The sequence below is a fragment of the Petromyzon marinus genome, unplaced genomic scaffold (genome assembly GCF_048934315.1).
Source record: "Petromyzon marinus isolate PM22_M1 ecotype Great Lakes invasive population unplaced genomic scaffold, UKy_Petmar_22M1.pri1.0 PM_Scaffold_71, whole genome shotgun sequence".
Taxonomy (NCBI): domain Eukaryota; kingdom Metazoa; phylum Chordata; class Hyperoartia; order Petromyzontiformes; family Petromyzontidae; genus Petromyzon; species Petromyzon marinus.
This window is the reverse complement of record NW_027423679.1, coordinates 106701-126259: the sequence shown is the minus strand read 5'-3', so window position 1 is coordinate 126259 and position 19559 is coordinate 106701. Positions and strand designations below refer to the sequence as shown.

At 49.1% G+C, this 19559-nt stretch overlaps 1 long non-coding RNA gene across 1 annotated transcript; it reads right to left on the bottom strand.

Annotated features, from left to right (window-relative positions):
* Positions 1–454: 454 nt before the first annotated feature.
* LOC116957703 (uncharacterized) lies at positions 455–17774 on the bottom strand. Its single transcript, XR_012940846.1, has 4 exons — positions 17618–17774; positions 15351–15437; positions 9698–9897; positions 455–9423 (listed from the first exon to the last, which is right to left on the bottom strand). It is a non-coding gene; the product is annotated as an uncharacterized LOC116957703 (long non-coding RNA).
* Between the last annotated feature and the right edge of the window lie 1785 nt (positions 17775–19559).

Below are 19559 nucleotides of genomic sequence, written 5' to 3'. Positions count from 1 at the left end.
GCCACCACGACAGGGAACTACAGGGATGAGACTCCCCGCTCGTGGTGCTAAATTAATGAAAACAGCGCCACTGAGCGGACAGAGCCCCGCCCCTACAGCTCGTGAGTGTGACGTAAGGAATGTGACGTAGTGAATGTGACCAGCGGACTGCCACGATGCTACCAGGTAAGGGTAAACTTGTGATGGAGATGCTTCACCTGAAACTCGCCTCCACACGTGTTCGCTATGAACATTGTAGCAATAAGGGACGATCAGTCATCTTTAACATAGCAGGTCTTTATTGTTCTGCAAGTATATTAACGTTAGAACTCGTAGAAACACATGCACACTCGTGTGTGAATGCACACCGCTTTATAGACAGTCGTGTTTGGATGCACTCTCGTGTGTGTATGTCTACTCGTCCGTGTTTTTTTTTAAGGAAGGATATGGTAGCAATAACGTACAATTAGTCATCTTTAAAAACAATTAAGGTCTTTATTAATATGCAAGAAAATTCACATTAATACTCGTATCGAAATCTTTATTAATACGCATGCTCAAACAGGAAAGGAACTAGGCAAATTATTTCCCAATAGGAATTCAACAGTTAAAACATAATCTCAAAATCAAAGACGTAAACGTCGATTTCCCCAATTGACATCCTTTTCGACTGAAGCCATTCGTCTAGAAGTCCAAGCCATCAAACACAGGAACAACGAACGTGCTATCCACGCACACTCTGAAACCTATTATTTGAAGTGATTTAATTCAGTACACAATGATGGAAATTAAAGAACATGTTTAAAATATTGAGCAAAGTTGTAATCACAGACTTTCTCCAACTTTTGCTCAACAAGACCACTTAACCGCGAGAGTAAAATCAGGAATTGAACCACCTCACAACCACTGCGTATCACACCACATCAACAAGTAATCCGATAGGACTACAAAGCACCACCTTAACGTGACGAAGTCTAGAATAAACTTCAACACTCACAAGACGGAATTCAACACAAACACCACCACAAAATGAATAACAGGAATGGACAAATCCTAAAACAAGACGGCCTTATTAATTGATCTAACATGCACATTCCAGGACTTTAACAGAAGTACTCAATACTTTGATTATCCAGCCACTTCTCAGTATCAACCTGCATGGGGTCGAAAGAGGAATTGTCGTCAGGGCTCATTACATCCAGCCATCTCGCAGGATCCAACCGCATGGGGTCGAAAGAGGAATTGTCATCAGGGCTCATCACATCCACTACATCCACGCACCTCTCCGGATCCACCTGTATAGGGTCGAAAGATGATTTTGTTCCAGGACTCATTGCAGCACTTTGTATTTCACCTTTTGATTTCACTTCGCTATCATTGCGGATCTTCTCATGCTTGTTTCGGGGTGATGACCGTGAAAACGTCCTCTCCAACGGAGAACAATTCAACGGTTTCTCGCCCGTGTGAGTTTTCTGGTGACGATGAAGATGTGGTTTATGTGCAAATGCCTTCCCACACACAGCAATTGAACGGCTGCTTACGCGTGTGTGCGTGGCACTGTGGAGAGTTTATCTTTTCCATTGTTGATAATTAAAGGCAAACTCTAAGCAAATTCTAAATAACGTCTAACCGAGACAGAGTAACGTCTCGTAAGTCGAACTACACGCGATTACCAGATTATCCACTAACAAAGAAACTTACTTGTTGATGCACGGCGTATCGATATCCCTGATGAGATCGACACGACCTCTCCCGAAGCAAAGTCGCCAACAAGTCGCCACGCAATCGTGCTCAACACGCTGGGTCTCGCAGGAGAAGGGTAGTCTGCAGGGCGAGGAGTCGAGCGTCTATCCTCAGGAAAATTACTCTCTAAATGATCTTGATGTGTAATTTTAAGCCCCTTATAACTCCCCTCTAGCATCCAAATTCTTTGTTCTCAACGTGGCCTATCATGGCCTTGGCATTCAATTGTAAATTTTTACATTTACAATCCGCATTCCTAGCAACATAGCTTCGCTAATCTGGCCATTGTCCTTCAACTATAATAAGTATGCACATCTCACTGAATAATTCTGTACTTCGTGTTAATTTGCTAATATTCACGCCCGCAATGTTCTGTAAACTTCTGCAGGTTTAGAGGATTTAATAGCGACATACAGTCTGAAGGATCAAAATGATGTCGAGTTCAATTTGGACTAAGAAGTGCAAGTTTATGCTGTGCTGACCGTGTTTTATAAATATATTTAAGGACACTCTTGTTGAGCAGGGTGCTTCGAGAAAACGAGGGTGGTTATGCTTCCAATTTCTGTCATAAACTTTGAATAATCATCTGCATGGTTTAGCTTGTAAGCATGGTTTATAATAACGTAACGCCAAAAAAAACAATCGTCACCTTTTAGTCTGTAACATACGACATTCGGTGTGTGTGTATACACCAGTGTGTATTCAATATTTAGCACGTTTAATATGTTGGACGTGTTTTCATGGTAATTACATTGAATATTGAGGGGTTTACCAGCCCCTTGCACCCGTCCAGAGGCCTCGTGGGCCACTGTGGTGGGGGAAATTGCTCACATCCACCACAGCGTTACCGTCCGGCACCGTCAATGAAGGAAGAGGGTTGTTTTTGCAAAACTTTACTCGTGGCAGGGGAATGACAAACAACAGGGAGTGCCTCCTTCTGAGAAACAAAAAACGAATGAAGGGGGTGTGGGAGCGTGGCGTAAGGTGTAGAAAGCCGTAAGTCACAGGTATTATTAGAATTGAGACAATGACACCAGCACACAATGGTGGGGTCGTTTGGAATGATGTTGCAATGATGAAAGATGGAGTTCTCGACTTTGCATTTCATGAACTTCACATTCCATTGTTATTTTTTGAATTTACAATATGCATATCTAGCAACAGAGCTTCGCTAATCTGGCCATTGAGCTTAAGCCTGAATACGTATGTTCATCTCACCGCATTATTCGCGTTAATTTGCTAATATTCACCCTGCAATGTGCTGCAAACTGCTGCCAATTCAAAGGCGTTACCAGGAACATGCAGTATTCAAATTGTGATTTGGAATTTGAGGTGCAAGTTTATACCGTGCTGACCTTGTTTTATAAATATATTTATGGACACTCGTGTTGATAATTGTTTGTCAGAACAACCAAGGTGATTTGTCCACGAATTTTTTTACAATTGCTGTAATACACTTTTAATGATCATCGAAATGGTATGGCTTGTAAGAGAGTGTACTTACACTGCTGTGTATGTACACTTGACTTTGACTCGTGTGTGTGTACAGGTGTTTGTTGTAAGCATTGTACAGTTAACGAACGATCAGAAAACTTAAAAAAATCTGATTCGTATTCATCTGCAAAAAATATTAACGATAATATTGCTGTGCATGCACACTCGCACGTGTGTACACTGCTGTGTATGTACACTCACGTGTGTATATATGTACTTCTGCGTGTATGTATAACAAACCATAATATAGGAAACACCACAAGACGAGCACTCGTCTGTGTATGTACACGTTTGTGTGCATATGTATGTAGGTACAATCGGTCGTGTTCGCAGTGGAACGCAATCCTTGTGTAGATACACTGCTGTGCATGTACACTGCATTGTATCTCTGTATGTATGTACACCCCTGTATATGCACACTCGTAAGTGAATGCCCACCGCTGTATATATATAGTCGTGTTTGGATACACACTCGTGTGCATGTCTACTCCACCGTGTTTTTTTTTTAAATAAATATACTGTACCATTGAAATTAGTTTAATGTTTGGTTCGATTTGGAACATCTTTCCAATGGTTGCTTAATTTGAAACCATCTTCTCGGTTGAAATTGTGTCTGTGTTTGTAGATCTGAATTGCCTTGTGAACAAATCTCTGATGATAACCTGTCGGTTTGCAAAGGACCTTGGTATCGGAGAAAATTATATCGTGATCAACCACAGCGTTGAAACAATTATCAGCTACGGCAGAATTCGTTCTGCCGTGTTTCAAATCTGATTTGTGCTGGCGAATTCGGTCAGAGACATGTTGTTTCGTCTCCCCGATATAGCAATCACCACAAGTGCAGCTCAATTTGTAAACCCCGGAGTACTGTAAATCAGGAATTACATCCTTCACGGATGGGATCAGGTCACGGATTTTGTGTACTGTATTGAACCGGACCAGGATCTTGTGTTTGTTTAGAATTTTGGAGATCTTTTTAGTAACGCCTGCTATATATGGTAGTGTGATGGTTTCTGTATGGAGGGAGAAACAGCTTGGCGGATGGTATGGTCAGAGTATCCGTTTCTCTTGAGGGCCAGATGTACGTGTTTTAATTCACTGGCCAGGAGGTGTTGGTCCGAAATACAATGAGCCCTGTGGTATAACGTTTTGATGAGAGAATTCTTTTGAGTCGGGTGGTGGTGGGAATCAGGTTTCAAGTAGGAATCTGTGTGGGTGGGTTTCCTGTAGACAGAATGTCCCAATGAGCAATCAGGTCTCCTCTCAAACAGAACATCCAAGAACGGCAACTTGCCATCTTTCTCCACTTCCATGGTGAATTTGATGGCGGGACGTCTGGAATTAATGTGGTGTAGGAAGAGGTTCAAAGCTGGGAGGCCATGTGGCCAAATGACGAAAGTGTCGTCTACATATCTCTTCCACAGGGAAGGTCTGAGGGTGGAAGTCTGGATGGCGTCTGATTCAAATTTCTCCATGAAAACATTGGCTATCACTGGTGATAAGGGAGAACCCATGGGGGTACCCATGGGTTCTCCCTTATGTAGACACCGTGATATTTTGGCAGACTTCTTACGACTGTTTCCAGGCCAGCTGCCAAGTTGCCTTGGAATGCACAGAGACAGCTACCACTGGGAGGGGTGTCCAATTTCAAATGCGTTGAGATGCGAGATGTGAGTGGCTCATTGCGCTCATTGCACTCTGAGATGCCTTTGACGTCAAGGGAGGCGGCTTTGTCGACCTCAAATCACTGTCGGATATTTTATCGAAATCTTTGGATGGGTTGAAGCAGCCAAAGGGTCGCACACTCATCGCTCACCGCTTACAGTTCAGATCTTGCTTCCCGCCCTGGCTATTACTGCCGCTGCATTAACCACAAAGATACACACCCATTCCGTCACAGCGGATGTTCAGGATCTCCACCGATGTAATTTTAAATGCTTAGGCCACTATGTCCAAGGGGAGAATGACACATAAAAATATCACTAAAAATGAATCAGCTAAATTTACACAGCAACGCCACCCACTACTGTGAAACTACAACAGTCTGTGTGAGACACAGCTGCACCTATCTCAAGGATAGCCTTGCCCCATGAGAATGGCAGTGCCAATACCAAGCACACTCACTGGCCATGTCGTTACTGCTGTTTATATTAAGCTCGAATGAATCCACCACACATTCCACCCACGGATGGGGAGATGGCGATGTCTGCCGTAGCAGGAAGGTGAAACGGTGTCGTGTTTGTCTCTTCACTGATCTAAGCCAGCGCAGCCCTCCTCCTCACTCGTCCAGGCATTTGAATTGAAGTCAGAGGTTGTGGAGGAGTCGAAAGAAGAGGTGGAGGAGATGATGGAGGATGAGGTAGAGACGGAGGAGGAGAAATCGGAGGAAGAGAAGGCAAAGGAGGACGAGATTGTGATGGTGACAATGGAGGAGAACACGGAGGGAGAGGATATAGACAATACGGAGACGGAAGGCAAGGAGACAACAAAGGATGAACAGATGGTCGTGGTGGAGGAGATGGAGACGACGGACAAAGCGGAAACAATGGTGGTGGTGGAGGCAGAGAAGATGGAGAAGACAGAGGTGGCGCCACCGCCAACACCACCGCAGCAACCACCACCTCTGCCGCTACCACTGCAACTGACACTACCGCCACCACCACCACTGCCACCTCCGCCACCGCCATCACAGCCACCACCATGGCAAACACCACCGTCACCACGGCTACCACCGCTATCACCTCCACCGCTATCACCTCCACCACCGCTGCTTCCACCACCACCTCTACCACCTCCCGAGGACAAGGAGGATGAGGAGGATGAGGAGGAGAGAACGGAGAAAACAGAGAAGGGGGAGAAGATGGTGGTGGAGGATGAAGAGGAGGTGGAGGAGGATGAGACAAAGGAGGAGGAGATGGAGGAGTAGGCGTGGTGGCGGTGGTCGTGGATCGGTGCCAACAATGACCGCTATCACCATACGACCCACCCACCCCGTGACACACGCCACACACACACACCGCACAGTTCCCCAGAGAGACTGTGCCACTGGGACCACAGCTGGGGAATGAAGCTGAGCAGAAGATGTCAGGACTACAGGGGAGAATGACTGCTATCAGGACACCTCACATAACACATACACACGGGACTATGCCATAAGCATAGCCGGCCCCAAACTGGGCCCCTTCCATGCTGGTTTTCATTAGGGGCAGTCCTCATGGGATGACCTTGCCATGGTTTCCAGGACGTGGAAGGGGCAGCTGACCCAGTGTGAGAGAGCTGGAGGGGTCTGGTGCAGACAATGAACAAAACCTGCACGTGCCAAGTCTCAAGGCCACCCTGTTAAGAATTAGGATCAATATCATTGTTGTTATTGTTGTGACTATAAACTCTGTGAAATCAACCCATGAGGACACAACGTAAAGTTGCATTTCTTGCGAGTGCTGCCTGGGTTGGTTAAATGTGCCTTGGCTCGTGTGTGCGGTATCCCGGCTATGTTTGCGGCGGTACAAGGACAAATAGATAATAAGAGACGTTTTACGAAATAGTTCTTCTTCAGAGCACATACAAGCGGTGGTGGGAAAACATATTCAGGTGATTCGCCTTCTTCCCGACAAATCCGCCCCTCCTCTGCCAAACTGCTACACTGCCCCACCGCTCCACTGCCCCTCTGCTCCACTATCTGCCACAGCAGTTGAAACAAATGATTGAGTATCTTAAATCCACCTGCCTCTGTGCACCAACCAGTGAAAATGGGTGCACAACAATCGAGCGGCAAGTTGCGTTTGGTGGATTAAAGAGAAAGCAAATGCAGGACTGTGCCACGCTCCACAATCCCAATTGCTTTGGCAAAATATTCAAAGAATGCTGCTGCTCACTAAACAGGTTGCTGCTTATGTCTTTAACGTGGGGGATGTTTAGAGGCAGCCCATGGACCTAGTGGTCAAAGCACTGAATTGGCACCACGGAGTACCTGGGTTTGAATCCAGGCAGCAGCCTGTGATCAAAGCATATTCTCAAGTCTAGCGAGTTAATGGTCTCAGCCCGGTCATCATTCACTGCACAACATAAACTATCACATGGCTGCAATGTGGTTCTCCATGTACTTAGGATAAATTCCAGCTGTAAGAAGAAACAACATTGTTGTGACCAACGTTGCTCTTAAATAAAGAACAGGTGGGAAAGTCCTGCCCTTTACGATGTGGACCAGACAGCACTTGAAGGGTACTCAGAAATAGCTACGTGATATTAGTTTCAGTGTGCCATTCTCTAGCAAAAGGCTTGCATCATCATCACCACCCATCAACATTGCCAGCCACTCACCATGATACTTACACACCCACACAACAACAACAACCGCCATTCGCCACTAAGTGGCGGTGACGTCACCACGACGCTTGTGCCAGGCTATGTGCACCCTGAGGCCACGTGAAGTGTCGAACGCCCGCTGGCAGGAGATCACGGGGCAGACCCAGGTGCCACGGGTCGACTGACTGAGATGACTGGCTGATGCACCACCTGTGCCCCCAACTGTGCCAACCTGCTGTGCTTTAGCCACCCGGCGCTCCGCTCGTTGTTGTGAGCGTCGCTCCTCCGCCCTCCGTTGTTGTTGGAGGGCGACTACCTCCAACTGCCCAGTAGCATCCTTCACGAGCCTCCTCCACAGAGGCCGATCTTGACACCGCTGCTACCAGTCATCGGCAAGTCCACTCAGCTCCACGTCCTCCTGTACCACATCACTCCATCTCTTCTCTAGCCCGTGCCGCGCCCCCTTTGCCCCCTCAATCCGGCCGAACAAAAGCTGTTTCGGCATGCGGTGGCTGGGCATGCGGGCTACATGACCCAGCCATCGCAGCCTTGCCCGCCGGAGGAGCTCACCGATGGGACCTTGCCCAGATCTTTCAAGGATTTGTGAGCTCCTCACACAATCCAGTCTGGTTAAACCCAGGATGGATCGTAGGCAGGCCAGCCTAAATGTTTCTAACCGGCGAAGATGTTCCATTAGGGGGGTCCACATTTCGCAAGCGTAGAGAAGGGAGGGAATGACCGTGGCCGAGAAGACCTGAAGCTTAGTGCGGAGCGACAGACCAGGTAGCTTCCACACAGCGTTACACAACCGATGAAAAGATATTGCCGCTCGACTGATTCGGAGTGCGACCTCTGCTGTTAAACTGGAGCCAGTCATAAGCACACTGCCCAGGTATGGGAAACTCTCCACTCTCTCCACAACTGCCCCATCACCGATCATGAGTTGTGGGGGTGGAGTGTCCGATGGTACAAAATACCCAGGCAGGTGCTTAGTTTGGTGGGGCTGATGGTAAGGCCCCACCTCTTAGTGGCACGCTCCAGTCTCAGCAGCAGCGTCTCCAACTCCTCCTCTGACTGAGCAGCTATTACCAAATCATCAGCATACATAACGTAGTTGAGCAATAGGGAGCCATCCCTTGACCGCACCCGGGCATCGATCAGCCTCCCATTATATCTGTACCATATGGAGATTCCCCCGGTACAGCTATTGAAGGCTTCACGAACTACGTGGTCAAAATAGATGTTAAATAATGTGGGAGCCAGAGGACATCCCTGTCGCACCCCAAGGTGTACAGGGAATGGCTCTGACTCCCGGCCACGTAGTTTTACCCGGGCCCGCTCACCATTATGAAGGTCCTTAATAATCGTGAGCAGAGGGTCAGGTACTCCAAAAGCACGAAGAACGACCCAGAGCCCAGGCCTACTGATGGTATCATAGGCCTTGACCAGGTCACTCACCATGATACTCACACACCTACACACTCACCATGATACTCACATACCCTCACACTCACCATGATACTCACACACTCACACACTCACCCTCAAAAACACACCCCTACCATCCTACTCTAACACACGTCATGAAAGTCACACATGCACCATTACTCACAAGCCTACAAACTCACAATGACAACAGCCGTAATTCGCCACTACATGACGGTGATGTCATCACAACAACCCAGGTGCCATGGGATGATTGCTGTGCCAGGCTAGGTGCAGGAGGAGGTCACGGAACAGAGCCAGGTGCCATGGGTTGACTGCTGTGCCAGGCTAGGTGCAAGAGGAGGTCATGGGACAGATACTGATGCTATGGGTTGACTGCTGTGTGACAATCCCACTTGGGCGACAGCCAAGGCCAAAGGTCGGAGTACAGCCAGTAAACTCCTGAACCTGCACCACCTAGAGAGAAGGGGACATGGAGACATGGGGAGAGAGAGGAGGAAGGGAGACACGGGGAGAGAGAGGATGGAGACACGGGGAGATGGAGGAGGAAGGGAGACACGGGGAGAGAGAGGATGGAGACACAGGGAGAGAGAGGAGGGAGACACGGGGAGAAAGAGGGAGACACGGGGGGAGTCAAACAAAGGAGGCACCTGTGGGCCAGGTCCCTCCTTTGTCTCCCCCCCCCCACCACCGCCACTGCTGATGTGTCCACACCACGCTTGGTTCACACCTTCTTCTGGCTGAGTCGATGTAGAGGAGGCCCAGCCAGCGAGCCGCCACTTCAGAAGCTCGTGAGCCACCGACGGTGACCGTGAGAGGGATTCCAAATCAGCCTCTCGCCACCCACAATCCACAGCACCGCCTCCACTCGCCCCGGCCTCAGCAGAAGTAGCTGCGGGGGAAGGCGAGGGGGCGAGGGGGGTGTGGGGGCTGAGGGGGACATGGGGGGTGGCGCAGGGGGAGTTATGGGGTTGAGGCGTTTTGCATAATAAAGGTTTATTTGGGTTAGTCTCCAACACACCGATGTGCCAAAGTAGAAACTAATTGGCACTTTTGTTCACGTGACAAACTTTATTAATTGGCCGTGTCGGGTGGTGACGGGTTTTAAGACATTTATATTTACACGATCTTACCGCATAAAAAAGCGTTTATTATGGGATTGGAGAGTTGGGGGTTTAGAGGGTTACGGGTTTAGTGGTATAAGGGTTTGAGGGTTAGGGGGTGTTTAGGGTTTGGGTTGTAGGGGTATAGGGGTTTAAACGGTGAGGGGATTAGAGGGTTAGGTGTTGAGGGTTTGGGGTTAGTTAGATGTTGAGAGGGTTGGGGTTTAGATGGGTTGGGACTTAGGTTAGGGATTTAGGGTTGTAGAATGTTAAGGTTTCGAGGTTCACAAGGTTAAGGGTTCTGAAGTTTACGCTTTAGAAAGATATGGGTTTAGAGGGTCAGGGTTTTAGAGGGTTTGGTTTTTAAGGGTTTAGAAAGTTAGGGGTTTAGAAAGTTAGGGGCTCAAAGAGTTAGGGGTTTGGGTTCAGAGGGTTAGGGGGTTAGAGGGTGAGGGGTTTAGAGGGTTAGGGTTTTAAAGGTAAAGAGGTTTAGAGCGTTAGCGGTTTAGAGAATTTGTTTTTTAAGGGTTTAGAACGTTAGGGGTTCAAAGGGTTAGGGGGTTGGATTTAGAGGCATAGGGGTTTAGATGGTGAGGAGTTTAGAGGGTGAGGGGTTTAAGGGTTAAGGGGCTTAGAAAGTTAGGGTGTGAAGGGTGAAGGGGATTAGAGGGTTATGGTTTTCAGAGTATAGGGGTTTAGAGGATTAGAGGTTTATAGGGTTAGGGGTATAGAGGCTTAGGTGTTTATAGGGTTAGGGTTTTAGGAATCTATGGGTCTGTGATTAACACGAACCCTATGGGAGACCCAATGATTAACACTGAACCCTATGTGAGCCCCAGTGATTAACACTGAACCCTATGGGAGCCCCAGTGATTAACAATGAACCCTATGGGAGATCCAGTGATTAACACTCAACCCTATGGGAGACCCAGTGATTAATACTGAACCCTATGGGAGACCCAGTGACTAACACTAAACCCTATGGGAGACAAAGTGAGTAACACTGAATCCTATGGGAGCCCCAGTGATTAACACTGAATCCTATGGGAGCCCCAGTGATTAATACTGAACCCTATGGGAGACCCAGTGATTAACATTGAACCCTATTGGAGACCCCGTGATTAACACTCAACCCTATGGGAGACCCAGTGAGTAACACTGAATTATTTTAGATACCCAGTGATTAACACACGAACCCTATTGGATTCCCAGTGAGTAACACTGAATCCTATGGGAGCCCCAGTGAGTAACACTGAACTCTATGGGAGACCCATTGATTAACACTCAATCCTATGGGTGACCCAGTGAGCAACACTGAACCCTATGGGAGATCCAGTGATTAACACTTATCCCTATTGGAGCCCCAATGAGTAACACTGAACTCTATGCAACTCTCAGTGATTAACACTGAACTTTATGGGAGACCCAATGATTAACACGAACCCTATGGGAGACCCAATGATTAACACTGAACCCTATGTGAGCCCTAGTGATTAACACCACGAACCCTATGGGAGCCCCAGTGATTAACACTGAACCCTATGGGAGACCCAGTGATTAATACCGAAACCTATGGGAGACCCAGTGATTAATACTGAACCCTATGGGAGACCCAGTGATTAACACTGAACCCTATGGGAGACCCAGTGAGTAACACTCAACCCTATGGGAGACTCAGTGATTAATACTGAACCCTATGGGAGACCCAGTGAGTAACACTCAACCCTATGGTAGACCCAGTGATTAATACTGAACCTTATGGGAGACCCAGTAATTAACACTGAACCCTATGGGAGACCCAGTGAGTAACACTGAACCCTATGGGAGACCCAGTGATTAACACTTCATCCTATTGGAGACCCAATGAGCAACACTGAACTCTATGGAAGCCCCAGTGATTAACACTGAACTTTATGGGAGACCCAATGATTAACACCGAACTCTATGGAAGCCCCAGTGAGTAACACTGAACTCTAAAGCCACCCACTCCCGAGTGTGCTGATTCAGTCTTCATAGGTGCTCGCTAACAGCACATTCCCCAACAGTCTCTTCAGGCTAAAAGGGAATCTCAAACGGGGAATGTATTTGACTTTGTGTGAGAGCGAGTGAGTCAGAGTAAATTTGTGTGAGGGTGAGTTTGTGAGAGTGAGTGAGCTTGTGGGTGTGAGTGAGCTTGTGAGAGTGAGTGAGTTTGTGAGAGTGAGTGAGGTTGTGAGAGTGAGTTTGTGAGAGCGAGTGAGTTTGTGAGAGCGAGTGAGGTTGTGAGAGTGAGTTTGTGAGAGCGAGTGAGTTTGTGAGAGCGAGTGAGCTTGTGAGAGTGAGGGAGTTTGTGAGTGTGAGTGAGCATGTGGGAGTGAGTGAGTTTGTGAGAGTGAGTTTGTGAGAGTGAGTGAGCTTGTGAGTGTGAGTGAGCATGTGGGAGTGAGTTTGTGAGAGTGTGTCAGCTTGTGAGAGTGAGGGAGACTATGAGAGTGAGCGAGTTTGTGAGAGAGAGTGAGCTTGTGAGAGTGAGTGAGCTTATGAGAGTAAGTGAGCTTGTGAGAGTAAGTGAGCTTGTGAGAGTGAGTGAGTTTGTGAGAGCGAGTGAGTGAGTTTGTGACAGTGAGTGAGTTTGTGACAGTGAGTGAGCTTTTGGGAGTGAGTGAGCTTGTGAGAGTGAGTGAGTTTGTGAGAGTGAGTGAGTTTGTGAGAGTGAGTGAGTTTGTGAGAGAGAGTGAATTGGTGAGTGTGAGTGAGCTTGTGAGAGTGAGTGAGTTTGTGAGTGTGAGTGAGCATGTGGGAGTGAGTGAGTTTGTGAGAGAGAGTGAGTTTGTGAGAGTAAGTGAGCTTGTGAGAGTAAATGAGCTTGTGAGAGTGAGTTTGTGACAGTGAGTGAGTTTGTGACAGTGAGTGAGCTTTTGGGAGTGAGTGAGCTTGTGAGAGTGAGTGAGTTTGTGAGAGTGAGTGAGTTTGTGAGAGTGAGTGAGTTTGTGAGAGAGAGTGAGTTGGTGAGTGTGAGTGAGCTTGTGAGAGTGAGTGAGTTTGTGAGTGTGAGTGAGCATGTGGGAGTGAGTGAGTTTGTGAGAGAGAGTGAGTTTGTGAGAGAGAGTGAGCTTGTGAGAGTGAGTGTGTAGTATAGCGGTTAGTGTGTTGCGCTACGAACTTGGCGACCCAGGTTTGATTCCCTCTAATGGTCAACACTGGTGACGATTATCTGAACCAGGCATCCCGTAGGTCAACACAGCCTCAAATGAGTGTCTGGTGAGGTGTGTGCACCCCACCAGGCACTCATTTGAGGCTGTGTTGACCTACAGCCAACTTCGTCTCCCTAGTGGAGATGTGCACACACCTCACCACTAGGGAGACGAAGATGGCCGTGCGTGGTGCTGGCCACCCACCCCCTCGTGTTCCATGCTGGCTTTCATAGGTGCTTGCTAACAGCATTTGCCCCAACGGTCTGTTATGGCTATACGGGGGATCTTTATCATTGTTCCGTGGTTATTTCTGTTTGTGGGTGTTTTTGTGTGTGCGTTTGTGGGTGGGTGAATTATTGAGTAGATGAGTGGGTGACCAAGTGAGAATTGGTGGATGAGAGAGTCTGTGAGTGAGTGCATCTGTGAGTGAGCGGTTGAGCGAGTGGATGAGTGAGTAGGTGAGTGAGTAGGTTAGGGAGTGAGTTAGTGAGTGTGTACATTTGTGTGTGAGTGGGTGAGTAGGTGAGAGAGTGGATGATTTGATAAATGAGTGGGTGGGTGAGTGCATTTCTGAGTGAGTTAGTGAGTGGGTCAGTGAGTGGCTAATTGAGTGGGTGAGTGAGTTTCTGAGTGATTGGGTGGATGGGTGAGCAGGTAAGTGAGTGGATACGTGAATGAATAAGTTAATCATTGGCGAAGTTGCTGAATGAGGAAGTGACGGAAGGAATAAATGGGAAAATATGGGTGAGTGAGTGAGTGACTAATTGAGCAAGTACATAAGCGAGTTTGTGAGTGTGTGAGTAAGTGAATAAGCAGGTTATTGATTGAGTGGATGAGTGAGTGGGTGAGTGACTGATGGAGTGAGTGAGTAAGTGATGAAATTATTGGGAGGGTGAGTGGGTGATTGATATTCTGAGTTCGTGATTAAGGGAATGGGTGCTTGAATGAGTGGAGGAGTGGATAGGTAAGTGGGTGAGTGAGTGTGTGGGTGCGTGATTGAGTATGTGAGCTGTTGATCGATTGTGTGGGTGAGTAGGTGAGTGAGTTCATGAATGAGTGACTGATAGACTGGGCGAGCAAGTGAGTGAGTGGGTGAGAGAGAGTCTCCAAGTGAGTGGGTGAGTGGGTTGTTGAATGAGTGAGTGGGTGGTTGAGTGAGTGGATGAGCAATTGGATGAATGAATGAATGGGTGAAATTATTGAGTGGGCGAGTTAATGGTTGCGAGTGAGTCAGTGGGTGGATGAATGAGTTTCGGAGTGAGTGGATGAGTGAGCGAGTCTGTGAGTGAGTTGGTCAGTGAGTGGCTGAGCGAGTGGATGAGTAAGTAGGTCAGTGAGTGGGTGCGGATGAGCGAGGTAGTTTTTAAGTAAGTGGGTCGGTGGTTGAGTGAGTTTCTGAATAAGTTAGTGGGTGAGAGCTTTTGAGTGAGTCTGTGAGCGATTGAGTCTGTGAGCGAGTGAGTCTATGAGCGAGTCTATCAGAGAGGGAGTCTGTGAGCGAGTAAGTCGGCGAATCTGTGCGCGCATGGGTAAGTGGGCGAGTAAGGGCATGAGTGAGTGGATAATGATTTTGTGAGTCAGTTTCGGAGCGTGTGAGTGGGTGAGTTTATGAGTGATTCTGTGAGTGGATGCACGAGTGGGTGAGCAAGTGGGTGGGTAAATGGGTGAGAGAGTTCTTGAGTTAGTGCCTGAGTGAGTAGGTGAGAGATTGGGTGAGCGAGTAAGCCTGTGAGTCGTTGAGTGGGTGGGTGCACGAGTGGGTGAGTAAGTGGATTAGTCTGTGTGAGTCTATGGGTCTTTGTGTAAGTATATTGTCTATGTTTCAACGGGTCTTTGTTTGAGCTAATTGGTTTCTGTGTGAGTCAATGAGTCTATGTAAATCTATGGATCTATGTGTGAGTTTTGGGTCTCTGTGCGAGTCTATGGGTCTGTGCGAGTCTATGGATCTATGTGCGAGTCTTTGGGTCTCTGTGTGGTGCACATAGCCTGGCATGTGAGTAGGGGGTACCGTAACCCTGTGTGTATGTGGGTGGGGTACCGTAACCCTGTGTGTATGTGGGCAGGGCACCGTAACCCTGTGTGAGGGGATCTTCCCCCCCCCCCCCACCCGGGGCAGAGGGAGGATCTTGAAGGTGGACCCGGAAGCGCTCGGCTTGGGAGACAAACCTTCCTCTTCCTGCTTCGTGTTGTTGTGCTGGGGGGTAGGGGGTGTGGAGAGGGAGGAAGGGAGGAGGAAGAGAGGAAACTAAACTATTTATATTTTACCCGGTGAGGCCCACCGAGCTACACAGCTCTTCTTCAGAAGAGAAAAGGCCAAAAATTATCAGTCAACGAAGTGGCTTATCATCACGTCGACATTTATAGAAACCAAACACTCTGAACGCGACCACAGGGAGAGACACGCAAACTCAAAATATCTAGCAGGTGTGAGGGTAGGGATCGAACCCACGACCTCCTGTATTACAGGCAAGGTAGTTACGGGAGAAAGGAGAGGGATAGAGAGGCAGGGAAAGAGAGGGAGGTAGAGGGGGTGGGGGAGAGTGGAGGGAGAGAGGAAGAGGAAGGAAGAGTGGGGAGTGGGTAAAGGGAGGGGGGGCAAATAAGTCAAACTCACAGTATTGCTTGCACTCACCATGATACAATCACCATCAAACTCACACTGCCACATACCATCACTCACATCCTCACCACGAAACTCACAGACCCACACACACTCACCCTCGTAAACACACCATTACCATCCAACTCACACACACGACATGATAGTCACACACTCATCACAATTACTTACACACAAGCCCACCAACTCACAACGACAATGGCCGCCATTCGCCACTACGTGGCGGTAATGTCATCACAACAAACCAGGTGCCATGGGTTGACTGCTGTGCCATGCTAGATGCAGGAGGACAGGGGACAGACCCAGGTGCCATGGGTTGACTGCTGTACCAGGCTAGGTGCAGGAGGTCACAGGACAGATCCGGGTGCCACAGGTTGACTGCTGTTCCAGGCTAGGCACAAGAGGTCACGGGACAGATCCTGATGCTATGGGTTGACTGCTGTGCGACAAATCCACTCGAGTGACAGCCAAGGTCAAAGGTTAGAGTGCAGCCAGTAAACTCCTGACCCCTAAACCTTGACCACCAAGAAATAAGAGGGGGATGGAGACACGGGGAGAGAGAGGAGGGAGACACGGGGAGAGAGAGCAGAGGTAGGAGGAGTGTGCGTGGAGGAAGCGAGAGCTCCTCTAGAGATGCAGGAGGTAAAGATGGCCCAGAATCAACGACGACTGCAAGGTATGCTGGGAGGCAAGGTCATGTGACCAACGTGACACAGGGGCGGCAGTGCTGGCTCGAGTCATCGCTGTTGGAGCCAGACGGCAAGAGGACCCAGAACGCATCCTTCATCCCAGCACCTGCACCAACCACAATCACCATCACAACTATAACCAAAACAACCATAAAATAACCACAACTAAAACCACACCTCCAATTAGCACGGTTGGCTGGGTAAGATGCGATAGAAGTTCAAAATACATACAACTACCAAAACAACCATCATAACCACCTACACCACAACTATGACCATTACAACCACCACCTACACAATTATAACAAATATAACCACAAAGACCACAACCGCACATTTAACCACAACCTACACAACCACAATTATAACCACAACCAAAACCACCACAAGCACCACAACCAGAGCCACAATTACCATAACAATCAATAAAACCACCTACAACACAACTGTAACCTCAACCACCACCACAACCACCATCATAACCATCGCAACCACCACCATAACCAAACAACAAAAATATTAACGCAGATACTACACAACCACTGCATGAAGGGTCTTTATCCCTCTGTGGGTGGGTGGGTGAGTGGCTGAGTGGGTGGGTGAGTGGATGGCTGAGTGAGTGGGTGGGTGAGTGGGTGGCTGAATTGGTGGGTGAGTGAGTGGTTGAGTGAGTGGGTGGCTGAGTGAGTGGGTGGCTGAGTGAGTGGGTGGCTGAGTGTGAAATGGACTCGAACCTGCACCTCTGCATTGCAAGTCCAGTGAGCTCACGGCCCGCGTGTGGAGGGGTAAAGTGTGGCTACGCCCAGCGTGGAAGAGGAGACCAAATACTCCACATCGCGGCCTCAAGTGGAGGCCATTTCTGCCACGACAACAAATCCGTCCCTCCAGAGATACAAAAAAACTAAATTTAACTCATCCCATCAGCCGCAATCTGGCAGTGCCTCTCCTCATCATCATCAGCAGCAGCAGGGCCGTGAACTCAGCAGGCGCCTAGCGCGTGACGGCTGTGGGCCAGGCGCCTCCTCTGCCTCCCCCGCACCACCGCCACTGCTGCTGTGTCCACACCGTGCAAGCTTCTCGCCTTCTTCGGGCTGAGTCGACGTAGAGGTGGCCCAGCCAGCGAGCCGCCGCTTCAGAAGCTCGCGAGCCACCGACGGTGGCCGTGAGCGGGAATCCAAATCGGCCGCTCGCCACCCACAATGCACAGCGCCGCCTCCACTCGCCCCGGCCTCAGCGGAAGAAGCAGCGGGGGGAGGGGAGGGGGCGGAGCGAATGGGGTGAAGGGGTGGGGCGAGGGGTGTGGCCATGGGGGGGAGGAGCTCCGGTGGGGGGAGGGGCTCAGGGCTGTTACGTCACGATGGGCGTGGTGACATGGTACCGCCCCCTCGTCTCGCGCCACGCGCTTCCCCCTGGCAGTTTGTCCGTTGGAGAGGCGGGGAGGGCATCTGGCGAAGGTGAGGAGCGGGGTGGTGGTGTGAGTCTGTGTGTGTGTGAGTCTGTGTGTGAGTCTGTGTGTGTGTGAGTCTATGTGTGTGTGTGTGAGTCTGTGTGTGTGAGTCTGTGTGTGTCTGTGTGTGTGTCTGTGAGTCTGTGTGTGTGAGTCTGTGTGTGTGTAGTGGTTAACGCGCCGCGCTATGAACCCGGTGACCCCGAGTTGGATTCCCGCTCAAGGCCAACACCGGTGACGATTATCTGAACCGGCCCTGGGCCTCCCCTAGGTCGACTCAGCCTCAAATGAGTACCTCGTGTGGTGTGTAAACGTCGCCACTAGGGAGACAAAGGCGGCCGGGCGTTGTGTTGGCCACCCACGCCCTCGTGTGCCGTTCTGGCCTTCATAGGTAATGCTGGCTAACAGCACTTGCCCCAACAGTCTATTTCATCTATAAGGGGGATCTTTATCTTTGTTGCTAGTGGTGTTGTTGGTGGTGTTGATGGTGGTGGTGTTGTTGGTGTTGGTTTTGGTGGTCGTGTTGGTGGTGGTGTTTGTGGTGTTGGTGGTGTTGATTGTGGTGTTGTTGGTGGTTGTGTTAGTGGGGGTGTTGATGGTGCTGGTGGTGTTGGTGGTTTTGGTGGTCGTGTTGGTGTTGTTGGTGGTGTTGGTAGTCGAGTAGGTGGTGGTGTTGTTGATGGTGGTGTTGTTGGTGTTGATGGGGGTGGTGTTGATGGAGGTGGTGTTGATTGGGGTGGTGTTGTTGATGGGGGTGGTGTTGCTATTGTTGGTGGTGTTAGTGATGGTTTTGGTGATGGTGTTGATGGTGGTGCTATTCTTGTTGGTGGTGGTGCTGGTGTTGGTGGTGGTGGTGTTGTTCGTGGTGTTAGTGGTGGTTCTTACGATCCATCATGGCTTTAAACAGGCTGGATTGTGTGAGGGGCACACAAATCCTTGAAAGATCTGGACACATTTCCACCAGTAAGCTCCTCTGGCAAGCAAGGCTGCGTTGGTTGGGTCTTGTAGCCCGAATATCCAAGCAGTTTTTTCTTGGCCGCATAAAGGGGGCTAAACGGGCATGACATGGGCTGTCGAAAATATGGACTGATGCTGTCTGGAAGGATATGGAGCTGAGTGAACTTGCAGAAAAGTGGTATCAGCGGTGTAAATAGCATCCTTCATGAGGAAGCTCGTGAAGGATGCTACTGGGCAGTTGGAGGCAGTCGCCCTCCAACAACAACTGAGGGCAGAGGAGTGACGCTCACAACGAGTGGCGGATAAAATTCAGCAAGTTGGCACAGTTGGGGATACAGCTGGTGTATTTACCAGTCATCTCAGCCAACCTTTGGAACCTGGGTCTATCCCGTGACGTCTTGACAGCCTTCGGCACTTGACGTGGCCTAAAAGTGCACCTGGCCCGGCACAGGCGCTGTGGTGACATCACCGCTACTTTGTGGCGAATGTCGGTTGTTGTTTTTGTGTTTCGTGTTGTGAGTAAGTGGTGATGATGTGAGTCTGCGTTGATGATGTGGGTTCATGGTGAGGATGTGAGTCCGCGTTGTGACTTGACTCGTGTTG